Consider the following 15,146-nt stretch of genomic DNA (forward strand, 5'->3'; position numbering starts at 1 on the left):
TATCCTAGGAGTTTACCAAAACTCATTCACTAGTCTAGAAGAGTTAATGGTACTGCACACTATCTACATATTTAAGTACAGCACATCAGTGTCAAAGCATGACTCATTTAATCAACGCATAAGCAAAGACTGGATGCTAATGCTACTAAAACTTCACAACATGACAGGTTTTAAAAAAGTTATCTGTCAGCAAATACATGATGTCACCAAATGCTTCTCTCACAGTGATCCCAAATACACACTAACTCACACTGTGATTCTAGACAAGCACCACTATCCCTAGGAGTTTACCAAAACTCATTCACTACAGTGCAAGTGGTAAGGGAACTGCACACAATCTACATATTTCAGGACTGCACTTTTCTGTCAAAGCCTGACTCATTAAATCAAATCATAAGCCATAACTGTCTTCTAATGCTATTAAAACTTCACAACATGACAAGTTAAAACAGTTATATGTCAGCAAATACACGATGTTACCAAATGCTTCTCTCAGAGTGGTTCCCAAATGCACACAGACTCACTGTGTGATTCTAGACAAACAACACTATCCCTTGCACTATACCAAAACACATTTCTTCATCTATAAGTAGTACTACATTTTAGTATAGAAACCTAACATAACTCATTTCACAAGTTCATAAACAATGACTGGTTTCTAATTCTACCAAAATATAAAAACGGCACAGTTATCTGTCTGCAAACACATGAAAAACACAAATGCTTATCACAGAATGGTTTCTACATGCACACACACTGTCAATAAGATTGTAGAGAAAAAAGTACTCCCTACACTTTAGCAGGAGAAATACATTAGACTGATTAAAATCAAAATAGTCTACATACATCCCCTCACAATTACATAACTCATCTTTCAAGTTCTTTTGTAGATTAAGAAGTATTTCAGTCACTCACCATATTTTCTTTTACAGAATCTCTGCACTGTGCACCTCTCAGCAAAAACAAAGAATGGAAAAGTTTCCCTTTCATTTTCCACACATATACATGTAAACATCAAATCACAATCCTTCACACATAAACTCAAAAGCAAACACACATTTCTATTGGTTAAACATTTCAACCCTTTCCAACTGAAATACATTTCAACCCTTCCCCCTATCTGCCTTCTGCCTGTTACCATAGAAACAGGTCATGGAACACTGCACTAAGCACACAGGTCAGAAGTTCAGCACACAATGTTCCTACACAAGAGAGGAAGTGTGCTTGATTTGATTTGATTTGATTTCAGATTTGTAAAGCGCGTAGCTACCCTGGGGCGTCCCAGCGCTGTCGGTCAACCTGTAGCATTCAGAGAGGGGGAGCTGTATGGAGGGTTTTATGCGAAGAGCCAGGTCTTTAATTGCCTACGGAAGGCCAGTAGGTTGTGTTCTCTTCGGATGGGGAGTGGGAGGGAATTCCACAACTTTGGAGCATTATATGAGAACAGTCGCCCCCCTGAGCGAGCCTTTCTTATTCTGGGGACACTGGCCAAGGAAAGGGAGTCTGATCTGAGCTGTCTGTTGGAGTGATGTGGTTTGACGAGAGATCTCAGAATGGGAGGGCCTCTGCCTTGAAGCATTTTGTGTGAGATGCAGAGGGTCTTAAAGGTGATCCTTTCCTTGATCGGGAGCCAGTGTAGTGATCTGAGGGCCGGTTTGGCAGAGCATCTAGATTTGGTCCCGGTCAGGAGTCTGGCCGCGGCACATTGCAGTCTGATGATGACTGATGAGGGAGCACCTAAATATAGGGCATTTCCGTAGTCCAGTCTAGAGTTAACTAGCCCCTGTATTAACAGTTTCCTGGACTGAAAGGGGAGTAGGTGGAGGATTTTTCGAGCTATCTGAATGAGGCCAAAGCACGTGCCGGCTGTTTTTCTGGCCTGGACTTTAAAGTTGAAGTCCTGGTCCAACCAGATACCCAGGCTCTTGACTTCGGTCTTAGGGGAGGGGGGTGCTCCCATGCAGGGTGGCCAAGAGAGGGATGGGGGAGTCTGCGTGGGTCCCCCAGCAGAAGGATCTCAGATTTCTCTCCGTTTAGTTTCAAACGAGAGTCGCACATCCATTGGGATATTTTCTGTAGGCAAGATGACAAGTTGTCCAGACATTTGGTCGACTGGTTTAGAGAGACGACCAGCTGGGTATCGTCGGCGTACATAACCGTTTTTATGCCGAATGGGGTTACGATGTCTTTGAGGGGAGACATGTATACGTTAAAGAGTGTGGGGCTCAGGGAGGAGCCCTGGGGGACCCCACACTGGAGGGGGAGAGCCCTGGAGTTAACTGAGCCGTCGGTCACCTGGAAGGTTCTGCCTTCTAGGAAGGATTTGATCCAAGACAGGGCGGTACCGGAGATTCCTGCCATGCTAAGATGGTGGATAAGGATGGCATGATCCACCGTGTCGAAGGCCGCGCTCAAGTCCATGAGGATCACTACCACTGATCCTCCCACATCTAGGATGGATCTTGCCTCTTCGTACCCTGTCCTGGTCTGAACCCTGTCTGTGATTGGCGAAGAAGGTTGTTGGATTCTAAGAAGAGGGATAATTGCTGATTGACAATTTTCTCGGCCACTTTGCTGATGGCCGGGAGGAGTGAGATAGGTCTAAAGTTAGACAGGTCAGCGGGATCGAGGTGGGCTTTTTGAGAAGCGCGCGGACTGTGGCGTTTTTCCAGTTGGTTGGGACGGTGCCTTGTGCAAAAGATGCATTAATGAGATTGGTGAAGGGGGAGGAAATCGTGGAAGCAACCAATTTGAATTTGCTCATGGGGGCCGGGTCTGTGGGAGCTCCACTCTTCACTGTATGAAGGATGGTCAAGAACGATTCTGTGGACACCTGGGAGAATGCTTCGAAACATGGGGCCTCCGGGCAGGTGGGAGGAGTCGGGGGGTGTAAGGGGATGTTGTGGGTGGGGAGGGTTTTTAAAATGTTGTTGATTTTTGTTGAAAAAAACTCAGCGAGCTGGTTGCATCTAGTGCCAGATGGGTCTGGTATGGGCAGTGGTTCCGGAGTGTTCGTCAGAAGACGGACGATGCGATAGGTTTCTTTGGCGGAATTAGATGCAGCTAATATTTTTCCCTCGAAAAAAGTTGCCTGGGTGTTTTTTATGCAAGTTTTGTAATCCTTCACGGCAGACCTGTATTCAATTTTACTTTCGTTAGCCCAGTCCTTTCTCCAGAGGCGCTCGAGCTTTTTACACCTTTTTCTGAGTTCGTGTAGTTCCGGGGTGAACCAGGGAGATTTGAAGGTTCCCTTTTTACTGGGGAGAGGTTTGACGGGGAGGACTACGTCGAGGGATTGTTCAATCCAGGAGCGGAGTTGGACATCTGCTAGGGAGGGATCTGGGTCGAGCTCAGGTGTAGTGGAGGCTAATTCGTGGATCCATACTGCCGTGTCCAGTTTTTGCCAAGGGCGGGCTGGTGCTTGGGGGGGGAACTATCCGGCGCTTCGCTAGAAAATTGAAGTTTAAAAGAGATCAAGTGATGGTCTGACCAAGGAATAGGGAGGGGTTCATTCTCTACTAGGCTGGGGAGATTAGTGAATATGGGGTCCAGCAAGTGGCCCTTAGAGTGGGTGGGCTGACTGCCTTTTAAATGAATATTAAGGGCAGCTAGGTCTTCCTTAAGGTCTTCCGTTATTTTGTTTGAAGAGTCGTCAAAGTGGAGATTTAAATCTCCTAAGACCGTAAAATTGGGTGACAGACAGGCGAGAGAGGAGATGGGTACCATCAGGGATTTGCAAAAAAGGCTATGCAGTCCTGGAGGGCGGTAGACGAGGATTCCCGAGAGGGTTTTTGATGGTGATAAATGGATGGAGAACCAAACGTTTTCACAGTTCTGAATTGGGCTGTCCTTGAGATGACAGGACAAGTTGCTTCTGTAGATAATTGCAATTCCGCCCCCTGTCCCGGAAAGTCTATCCTGATGTTTGATTAGGTAACCAGGGGGAAGTGTTTGAACTATGTCAGGGTCTGAAGTGGGGTTGATCCATGTTTCAGTGAGGAAGAGAACCTCAAGTTCGGATTCCAGCAGAAGCATATTGATTTCTGCTCGGTGTTTCGGGAGGGGCCTGCAATTGAGTAGAGCCATCTTAATCCATCGTGTTTTCGGGAGGATTCGAGGTGTCAGCCTGTATGGGCAGACCGAGCAGCAGGATCGTCCTTCCTCTAAAGAGATAATGTTGCGGCAAGGGGTGGGAAAAAGCTTCCCGAGTTGGAGGAGGGTGTCTTGGGAGTACCTCAGTGGAGAAGGTGTTGGAGTTCCAGGGGTTCTGGGCTCAGGGCTCGGTCTGGCACGGACGGGCGCAGACGGGCTTGCCTTTGGCGCGCCTTCGGCGCGCTGGCGGCGCGCCCGCAGCGCGCGTCCGCTGCGCGTCCGACCGAGGCACATCCTTATGGGGCGGAGGGAGGGGGCGTGGCCTCGGGATGGTGGGTGTGGCCTCGTTACCGGCTAATGGCGCTTCACTTTTCAACATATCAGCTAATCATATTTAATGTTCCTTACAATCTGTTTTTGTTAACCAATGAGAATCATACCTTTAAAAAACAGAAATATACACCCTACCTTTCAGTGTACAAAGTAGTCATACAACCAATGATTTCTTGTCTTTTTAAAAAAAAAATCCGTGGATCCGCGCACCCAACGCGATAGGATGCGCGCACTGTGCGCGCATTTCGCTGTTTTTTTTTTCTTAAAAGGGACCCCCTAAGCACCTCTAGAGGGTCAGAGTATTTCCACTCTGCCCCCTTTATATGTTTTACACACTTATTCCCCTTGCTTCTTCAGCCTCGCTTCTACCGAGGCAGAAAATGGCCGCCAACAGTTCCTGGTTTCGAATGTAGAGAGACACTCGACAGCCAATTAGCATTCAGCGCGCGATCGGGAGGGTGCGCGCTCGGTTCGGGAAGGGTGCGCTCACGGTGTGGGTAGGGTCCGCGGATCCTCCCCGGCCATAGATATTTATGTACTTTTAACTCTAATTTTCTCAGGCACTACTGAACGGATTCACACCATTTATGCAAAAGGCACGAGTCTGAACTGAGGACTACCTCTTTGCCAAATTTGGTGTCACTCCGTTCAGCGGTTCGGGTTGTAGCTGCGACAACAGATCCTATGGGAAATTGCATGGGGAAAATGCGTTTTGGGACCCCCCTTTTTTGTCGGCCCCCGCTTGACGAATCACCACAAAATTTTCAGGGTAGGAGCGGAGCGGAGCTGGGCAAAAGTTTGGAAAATTTTGCGAGGATATGTCAACCGGCGCCAGACTTATTGGGAATAGAATGTTGCGGATTTCCTATGGAAAATAGGTCCTAACTATAACTACCTACTGGCGACCGCCAGTAGGTAATATATATGTTTAACATTATATAACACTATGTTTTATATTTTTAAATTATATGTTATTATATTTTTTAAATATTTTAATAAATAATAAAAAAAAATGATAATACATTTAGTACAAATAAACTTGCTATGTTAAAAATGTGAATTAAATTATTACAAAATGACTTCGTTTTTTCTTACAAAAAGATTTTTCTATTGTACTACTTTTAAAAATGATGTATCACCTTGTATTTGGGTTTAAACCTTTTACTACACATATATATGTAGATAGCTAAATATGTTATAATAATTTTTAAATTAATACTCATGTATCACAGTTAATATCTGAGCATTAATATAAATATCACTCGCCTTCTGCTCCTGAAACGTAATTTTTATATTTTTACATTAATTTGCCATCATTATTTTTTAAATATTTATTAAATTAATTACTAATTTATACTCGGGTATCACAGGTGATACCTGAGAATTAACACACTTCCCCACCAATTACCTCTAAATCCATTGCATCCCACTCCTAAAATTTTATTCAGATATTTTTTAATTACTTTTCAATAATTTGTTTATAAATATTGAAATAGTTATTAAATGGATTACAAATGTAATACTCAGATATAACAGTTGATGACTGAGTATTAATACACTTCCCCACCCATTAGGCCAATATCCCTTGCATCCTGCTTCTAAATCTTTACTTTTATATTTTTTTATTAATTTGCAATAATTACTTTAAAAATATTAAAATACAAATTAAATAATCACTAATTTAATGTTCAGGTATCACAGTTAATACCTGAGTGTTAATACACTTCCCTCAACAATTAACCCTTATCCCTCACTTCCCACTCCTAAATCTACATTATGACATGTTTAAATGTATTTGCATTAAATATATATATATACATATAATATATATGTAGATATACACACATTTAAAATTAATTAATTTAAAAAATGTAAAACCACTTATCCATACTTACACAGAATCACAGAGTTACCAATAGACTTACCAAATGTGTGTGGTAGAGGCATGCATGGTAAAGGATTTCATGGTAAACACATATTTGTGGTAAATTCATGCGGTGCAAAGGCATATGTGTGGTAAAGACTATGTGGTAATTGCACTGCATGGTAAAGAGTGTTTCCCTATGCAATAGCCCATATACTGCCTTCCCAAACGTAACTGTTGCAGTACTGAAGAGTCCAGAACTATACCACCTGCCTGCTGTTTGGGTTGTTAGCAGTACAGAACCGGTAATATATATTTTGGGGAATTTAATGAGGCAATGCCGGTGAATCAGCTGGGAGGGTAGTACAGATACTGAATTGCGGAGAAGGTAAGACCTATATGGGGCCTAGAATTCTCTTGGACGGGCAGAGGGGTACGATAACTCTGCATAGTGTTCAGCCATGTCTAGACGATATGCAGTGTCTTGTAACCATTTTTTAGCTATAGGAATTCATTTTTGCATCCTCTTCTTTTTACAAGAACAAAGAGGATAAAGGCAAGTGGACAGCGACCCACAGGTAATCCTGAGGTGTGACCCATCAAAGCCGTCTGGGGTGATGGGGGCAAGAGTGTTCTCAAGGATCTCGGCTGTGATTGGAAAGACTTCCTGTCAGGAAAGAGTGAGGGCACGGCATGACCAGGGCATATGCAGAAAATCAGCTGCAATCAAGCTGCATCTCATACACTTATTATCGTCAGATCCAGTATACTTCGCCATACGTTTGGGTGTGTAGTAATATTGATGCACTTTGCGTTTGGAATTGACAGGAGTATTCTGCACCGGTCCGCAGCAGTATGCTCATGTCCTATCAGATATAAGGAAGCCCAAGGAGGCTTCTCATTTGCGTTTGCCATTTGACAGTGCGCCTAGTGTACTGGAGAGATAACTAGAGTACAAGTAGGCACTGAGATGGCCCATATCCACTGGGCCAATATATGTTTTAGGAAAAGACCTCTCTTGTGGCTCATCAGGGAATAAAGAGAATCCAGCCTTGGCAGCTGACCGCAGTCGCAGGTAGCAAAAGGGAGCAAACAACGGCGCATCAAGGTGGATGCACAATTTGTGCCGTGAAATGAAAATACCATTGTCGAAAGGATCCCCAGCCATTGTCAGACCAGATCCTCATAGTATGGACATTCCAGTTGCAAGCCTTCTGCGAGGTCCCACCAAGCTGACTTGTTGTAGCAAGGACATTGACATTCTGACGGGCTATATGCGGTGGTGCACAGATACGTCCTAAGATAGAGTGCATTTGTGCATTTGTGTGTTCCACTCCTACATGCTTTGACGTAGTCTAGGAAGTTGCCCAATATTTCAAGTAATGGGTGCTGTTCAGAAGTTACTGTAGATCAGATCATCGTAATCCAGAGAGATCCAAATGCCTGAGTACCGTGCACCATGTGGGCTCTAATGTAGAGGGTATTCTAAAGTGGGAGAGGAAGAAAAATCATGAATGGAAACACTTCAGATTTAGTCCAGTTTATCTGCAATCCTGAGTAGTCTCTATAGCAGATAATATCTCAGCTAATCAGGGAAAGATTAACTTCAGGGCGTTGAACATACAGTATCATGTCATCCGCATATAAGGAATTGGTTAACGATCCGGTTCCTAGGCAGAGATCACGGTGAAATTTAAACTCCTTGATATAACAGGCTAATGGTTCAATGGTGAGGGGAAAGATCAGGGGAGAGATGGGACAGCCCTGATGTGTGCCTCTACCAATGTCGAGTGGCATTGAGTATAATTTATGCACAGGTACTCTTGCTTTGGGCCCTGTCTATAATAGTTTGGTAAGGGATAGAATAAAGTTTTCCAGACCCAATTTACAAAGTGTTTCAAACATGAATGTCCAATCGAGTCATTCAAAGGCTTTCTCATTGTCGAGGAGCACGGCTACTTATGGAAGTTGTAGGTCTCCTATGTGCAATACAGCCAATAAGGTGAAGAGATTAAACACAATGGAATGTTGTCTTATGAACCTCAATTGATCTGGAAGCACTAAAAATTGCATCAAAGGTTGTAAGCGTTGTACAAGAATTTTGGCAAAAATGTTATTGTCAATGTTGAGTAAAGACAAAAGTCTATACAAGGAGCGAAGGGTGAAATCTTTGTTTGGCTTTCAAGAGGACTGTGATGGTTGCGTCCATGGCAGAGGGTGGCAGATTATCCTCCTCAATGGCTGGAGTCTACATGTCTAAAAGCCTTGTGGCCAGGATATCCAGATATGCTATATAAAAATAAACGGGGAGGCCATTGCTGCTCAGGATCTAACCACTGGTAAGACTTATGACAGCTTTTTGTTTTCTTCAATGTTAAGGAGGAATTTAATAACACCCTGTCCTCGCCATCTAGCCAGGCCAGTGCTACTTGGTCTAAATAGTTGCAGATATCGGTCTGTCCTCTAACTTTTCTTTTTGTATATAGATGCCTATAGAAGTGCAAAAAAGTGCTTAACAAAATTGACTCATTTGACATGGTTCCAGTTTTCTCACAGGTAATGTTAGTGATCTGATCCTCTATCGCTCTCAGTAATCCAGGTCAGGGTTTTCCCGATCTTTCACGTTCCCCAAAGGCTTGCACCTGAGCCCCACATCCCAAGTATAGGACCTCACGATTTGCATGTTCTTTGCATTTCTGTAGTGTAACCTGGAGCTGAGCTAATAGCTCTGTGTGCTTAGTGACAGATTATGTGTTCTCTAGCTGTCAAAGTTAAGACATGATGTGAGAGAGGCAATTGAATTGATTTGAGGGTCCCCAGAGATCTTAGAGATACATGTACCCCGAATGTAGGCATTAAAGGCTTCCCATATTGTGAGAACATCACCAACCATGTGTTTGCAAATGTTGAGTGTGCCATTGGAGAACAATGGGGTTCCTGAATCAAAGCAACGTCTATTTTATTTCTGTCAAGATACACTAGCACCTGTCGGGCTTTTCGTTGGTTATCTAAAACACGAACATTACAAGTTTTAAAAGTAACCACGATGGGCAGTAAGGCCAGAGAGAGGGACAACTGGTGTACAAGATATATCCCAATGTGACACAAGTGGAGTGTAGTAATGCAAAAGTGCATTTAGACTTGTGAATGTGGTGGTGTCAACAACAAATAACAACAAGAACAATACAGAAATTGGACAAACCGCCCATAACCAAACCATGCCATCCCAAATTGTCAGCGAACATCCCAATGAGTAATGAACAAAGAAAACTGCAGCCAAACATATCTAAACCTCGAGGGATCACCCGGTTTAGATATGCTTGGTATCTGCTAGACGAACGTCGCAGCTATGAGTATTCTACCATATGCTACATATCGTATAAGGAGGTGACTGCCCACAGCTAACGTTAGACATGTAATCATTAATCCTCACTGCATATATAAAATAGCATCAGTAGTTAGAACCAGCTTTGCAGAAGAAACACAGTGTGTATTATGTCACTCGATCGGGACAACTTGGTGTACCAAAACTAACGGCAAGACATTTAAAGAAAAAAAACATTGCTATACAGTGAGTCCTGATGACAGAATCCTAAACACTGTCACAGGGGGCGTCCTGGAATATTTAATCGCTTTGGATCTAAGTATCATCTTGACCTCCAATAACGATTGTCGGGCCTTCTGGACTGCTGAGGTGCAGTCAGCGTAGAAGGATAGTTTGGTCCCTTCATATTGTAAATCCAGGGACTTCCTGTTAAGTAGCAGTATACAGTCCCTATCTCTATAGTGCTATGATAGGTCTCGTGCTTGGCCAGGTTTAGGCTTGAGTACCAGGGTGCGATGCCGCCACTCAACAATGAGAACATTGGAAAACATTTACAGACCAAACAAAGTGCCTAGAACTTTCTCGATAAAGCCCTCCATATCGTTCCCCATGGATGATTCAGGTACTCTGAGTATCCTAATATTATTGTGGCTGGATCTGCCTTCCAAGTCTTCATTTTTCGCTTTGATGATTTTCAGCTCCTTCATAGTTGCAGTTAGTCCCTGAACAAGATCACTCTGAGTATCTTTTTGACTCCATCTGTAAGCTTCCAAGCCTTAAACTCATCATTGAAAGGTATCTCTAAGCTTTTGTGAGAAAGTACATTGCTCATGTCTATTGCTACAAAGTTCTGCATTCCAAATATGAGAAAAGATATCATAAAGATGGTACTCATACATCAACAAACACTCACCAAAAATACCACAGGATAAGCCTACTTAGCAACGATTTTAGTGGCAAGGAGTGAGGTCTATGATGAAGCAGGCCTCCTACTGTGTGTGAGCGATGAGCCTATTTTTTTATCATATTATCTAAACATAGTCCTCCACGCCAAGCCTGCATCGAGTGTGTGTGACTTACATCATTCTTCCGATTCGTACAGTCCTTGGTCAGGCAAATAAAACTAGATGTCAGCTAACTAGGAACAAGAGCCCACAGCGTGCTAGATCATAATATATTTTGGTGGGCTGAGAAACAAACTCAATGTAATTGAAGATAAAACAGAGCTTTAGGGAACTTCACAAGTGCCCTGGGTGAATGGTGTGGTGTCGCTGTTTTGAGGGATTCATGCTTTTACTATTGGTCCGAACTCCTTAAAATCATCTTTCATATAATGTTAGCACTCCCAGCACCAACTGGCATCTGTCAAGTAAAACGTGATATATCAGAGCATGTTTCCTAAAATTCATGCATGAAGACGTAAGTAAATGCTGCTATGGGGTCAGAAGCTGACCATTACATTGTAAGTTATAGCCAGCTTAACAATGTTACGAACAAAGGCAGGGCTGGCTCTAGGGCAGTGCGAGAAGTGCGCACCGGGCGCTGACGTGGGGTGGGGGTTACATGTTTATAAGTATATTATGCGTTTAAAAGCATCTGCTGCCATGTTCCTGGCCTCCAGCAATTTTCAGGCTGCCATAAAAATTTCTAGATAACTCTGGTGATTAATGTTCTTCCTGGAGAGAGACCTGAGTTTTTTCTAGTGCAAGTTTTGACTCATAAAAAGGTAGCGCAGAGGGTTGATATGCCTGCTGCAAAGAACGTGTGCCATGCAGATCACAAAGTGCATATAATGTAAATAGGTCAGTGGGTTACTGCTTTTATCAGAGAGATTCTTTTGTTACTTGCAGTTTATAGGTTAAATCCTAATATAGAACAGTGAGCTATTAACTGTCCTCAAAGAGCTGAATGCAAGCTGCAAGGTATATATTAGAGCTATATGTTTTTTTGCCCAGTATTTCATGATCCTAATCTCGCAAAAAGGGTTAATTTGCGTAGAATTAGGTATTATTAAGGAGAACCCCTAACAGTGGTGTTACGTTTTAAATTCTGAATTTGTGCTTCTCCAGACCAGGGACTCTTAAATTATACTGCCTACCAGGATGGATGACAAGTGACTCCTACACCTTGTAGTCCTCTGAAACATTTCCTATACACTGATTTACACACGTATGATTGTCTCTGGGCAACAGTGGCGTAGCAATGCCGTCCGCCCCGACAGCAAAATCAGGGACCGCCACGGGCGGCACAACGTCTAGCTACGCCACTGCTGTGCAATGTGTGTGTGATGTAAAGTGCTCTGACACCTTACACTGGTGTGAGTGGCGCTATAAAACTAAATGAATCTGAGAGAGAGTAGTAATGGAGACTTGAGGGGCACTGTTGAATGGTGGTAGTGAAGGAATCTCTGGCGGAGTTGTTCATTGGGGGAGCCAACAAACATTGTCGCACAGGGCGCCAGCAGCGCTAAAGCCGTCCCTGAACAAAGGTAGGAGGTCATAAGACTCTTCAACTTGTTGCATTACGGAAAATGAGATGGCGTTCTTTAAAAACTGAGAGGATTCAGGAATGTCAGCGTTTAGGATGTCTCTTTCTTTGTATTTTTCATAGGTTTCCTTTGACATTGAAGACAGCAGTGTTCAGTTCATCTTTTTCTGCTTTCATGGTCAGCCTGCCCCTGAGCGGACAGAAGCTTATGTGAGGGTGAATAAATAATGACGTTGTTTTCTTGAAGGAGATGTCACAGTTGTGTTATGCTCTTTCTGCAGGACCAGTATTGGGCGGTACCAGTGATCTTCATAAACAGAGGGGACACAAAGGCAACATTGGCCATGCTTGTATCCAACTTATGTTTCAACTTCATGTGCCATTGCACACTGTGGCTCTTGAGAGAAAACAGCCAAGAACAGAGTGTACTTTCATAACCAAGGGGTGGCACAGTACACACTTTGTGTTTATCTGCAAGACAGTGCTATGGAACTTTCCGAACAGCTGCCCTTTCTTTGCTGACTCGCCTGCAGCTGCAAAGGGCACAGATTTTTATGTTTCTGATCGCCCTTTCTGCTTTATTTCATATTTTTTGTCAAACGCACTGATTCGGAGGAATGGTTTGTGTTCTTGGATATCAAAACCGAATACAAAAAAACACGTTACCTGCAATTGACTGAAGAAACCACTCATTGCTACAATTGAAATGGACAAATGCGATTTTATTGACTGTCAAATTAATAAGTCAATCTCTTATCACCATCATTATCACAGTAAGCACAATGAATATTTGAATTGGACGTATATTGAAGATGTTAACAGTAAAACATTTAATATCAAATGTTGCAAATGATAATTGAACACATGGTTTGAAGGAACTCTTTGCCTGGTATAATAACAAGCACTGGCAAAGCTAATAGGTTTAGCGTTGGCTGCCCGCCTTTTGGCAAGTCTTGTTTTTCTTTTGTGATGGTTTTTGCTAAACTTTCTTGTTTGGGAATATGCAAGGCCCTCATCAATCTAAAAAAAATAATTTGCTTCACGCAAAAAAAGATTTTTCGTTAAAAAAATACACACATTACCATAGTACTCCCTGGCACTGACGGGAAGGACTGCGTGTGTGGATGTGTTCTTTGTCAAAGTACAGTATGCTGTAACTCGTAGTTAAGTCAGCCAGTGGCTCAAGTCGTTGATACATTGTCCCTTAATAGAGTGGGTAGAAAAAAGTGTTAATCACACGAACCATAGACTAAAGGATTAGGTCTAACTGAAGCCTCTATAAGCATGGATGTCATTTAGGGGTCACCATGGGTCGCAGCTATGACCCTTGGCTTGCCCCTTGCTACCCCGGACACTGCCTTTGCGACCCCTGGCCTCAGAGGTGGGAAAATTCAGTGGCAGGAACACAATGGCAGCTCGTCCTTATGGACGTCTTTGAGGGCTGCGCTCTCTTTGTTTTCGATCTATTCATTTATTACACTAATAGAGCATAATTTATATATATATCATCGCAGTTGTTCACCCGAGGGATCGGATATCGCAGGACCGCCACAGAATTAAAACAGGCAAGCGGCCACTGTCAAGCACAGCCCGTGACTTCACGGGGAAGCGGGATCACTGTATCCCAGTTTCATGGCTCGGTTTGACTTTGATATTGGGGCTGGCACGTTGGGGACCCGAGGGAATGCGGGACTGTTATTAACGGGATTTCTTCACATCTACAATATCCCCACCCCTTGCCAGGAATTACAGCTTTCATTTCAAGATCAACAACATGGTTCCACAATCGGTACTCACCAGAATACTGCATCATGGGAGCTGAAGTTCACTAACATTGAACTTCAGCTGAGAGTGATCATTAGGAGGAGCCAACTCACCTCCCCTGATTGGGAGGACCTGAGAATATCAAGGATGTGAGGAGGAGTGTTCCCGATTAAAGCCAGCGGCATCAGAAGAAGGCAAACGCCGAAATGCATCATGCCAAACAAAGCTGTCATTAAAGCAAATCCCCGAAAGCTCCCCGCCGTGTCCTCTGGCTTCTTTCATGGGGAGGTCTTTTGATATATATATATACATATATATATATATATATATATATATATATATATATATATATATATATATATATATATATATATATATATATATATATATATATATATATATATATATATATATATATATATATTCACTTAAAAAACCATAGGTTTCACACATGTTATAGTTAGCTGGACATTTCACTAGTAAAAAACCAATGAAATTCCCCCGTTATAGTTAGTGCAGGCAACTATAACTCACGCGACCGCAATCCTCTGCTGATGACGTCAGATATTACATCACTGTATTTAGACACTTATTTACCCATGTCTTCTTCCATTAATCTTTAGCTATGCATATATTACAAATATTTATTTTTCATAAAGACACATATGTCATCAGTGATGTAATATCTGACGTCATCAGCAGAGGATTGCGGTCGCGTGAGTTATAGGTGCCTGCACTAACTATAACGGGGGAATTTCATTGGTTTTTTACGAGTGAAATGTCCAGCTAACTATAACATGTGTGAAACCTATGGTTTTTTAAATGAATTAGCAAGGTTTTTTAAATGCTAATTCGTAACTATAACGTGTGTGAAACCTATGGTTTTTTCAGTTAATTTGTACTGTTTTTTACGCGCGCTGTGGGCACTCGGTGCGTGTAGCGCACCGAGCACCCATGGTTCGCAGTGCGTGCCGTGCATGCGCGGTGCGCGCACCTCGCGATTTAAAAAAAATAATAAAATTGTTTTTTTCTCCCTTGGGGGTCCTTCTGTGACCCCCTGACCAAGGGTAGGGGGTCAGGAACTGTCCACTCTGCTCCCTTTTCACGTTCTCCACCTTTTTTTTTCTCCCCCTCAGACTGCGAGAGACAAAATGGCAGCCGACACTTCCTGGTTTCGACCGATTCGAATGTTTACCAACATCTAACAACCAATCAGAATTGCGCTCGCGCACAGCAGGGTGCGCGTGCTGGAGCAGGGTTTTCTATTTAAACTCAAACTTC

General features: G+C 43.0%; 1 long non-coding RNA gene across 1 annotated transcript in view; it reads left to right on the plus strand.

The window, feature by feature from the left end:
• The window catches only part of LOC146868027 (uncharacterized), a 47,556-nt gene extending 34,643 nt beyond the window's left edge, over window positions 1-12,913 (plus strand). Inside the window, exon 3 of the long non-coding RNA XR_014966174.1 lies at window positions 12,383-12,913. This is a non-coding gene — a long non-coding RNA (uncharacterized LOC146868027). The remainder of the gene's footprint in view (window positions 1-12,382) is intronic.
• Window positions 12,914-15,146: the final 2,233 nt, after the last annotated feature.

This window comes from Triturus cristatus, chromosome 1_2 (genome assembly GCF_964204655.1).
Source record: "Triturus cristatus chromosome 1_2, aTriCri1.1, whole genome shotgun sequence".
In the NCBI taxonomy this organism is placed as follows: domain Eukaryota; kingdom Metazoa; phylum Chordata; class Amphibia; order Caudata; family Salamandridae; genus Triturus; species Triturus cristatus.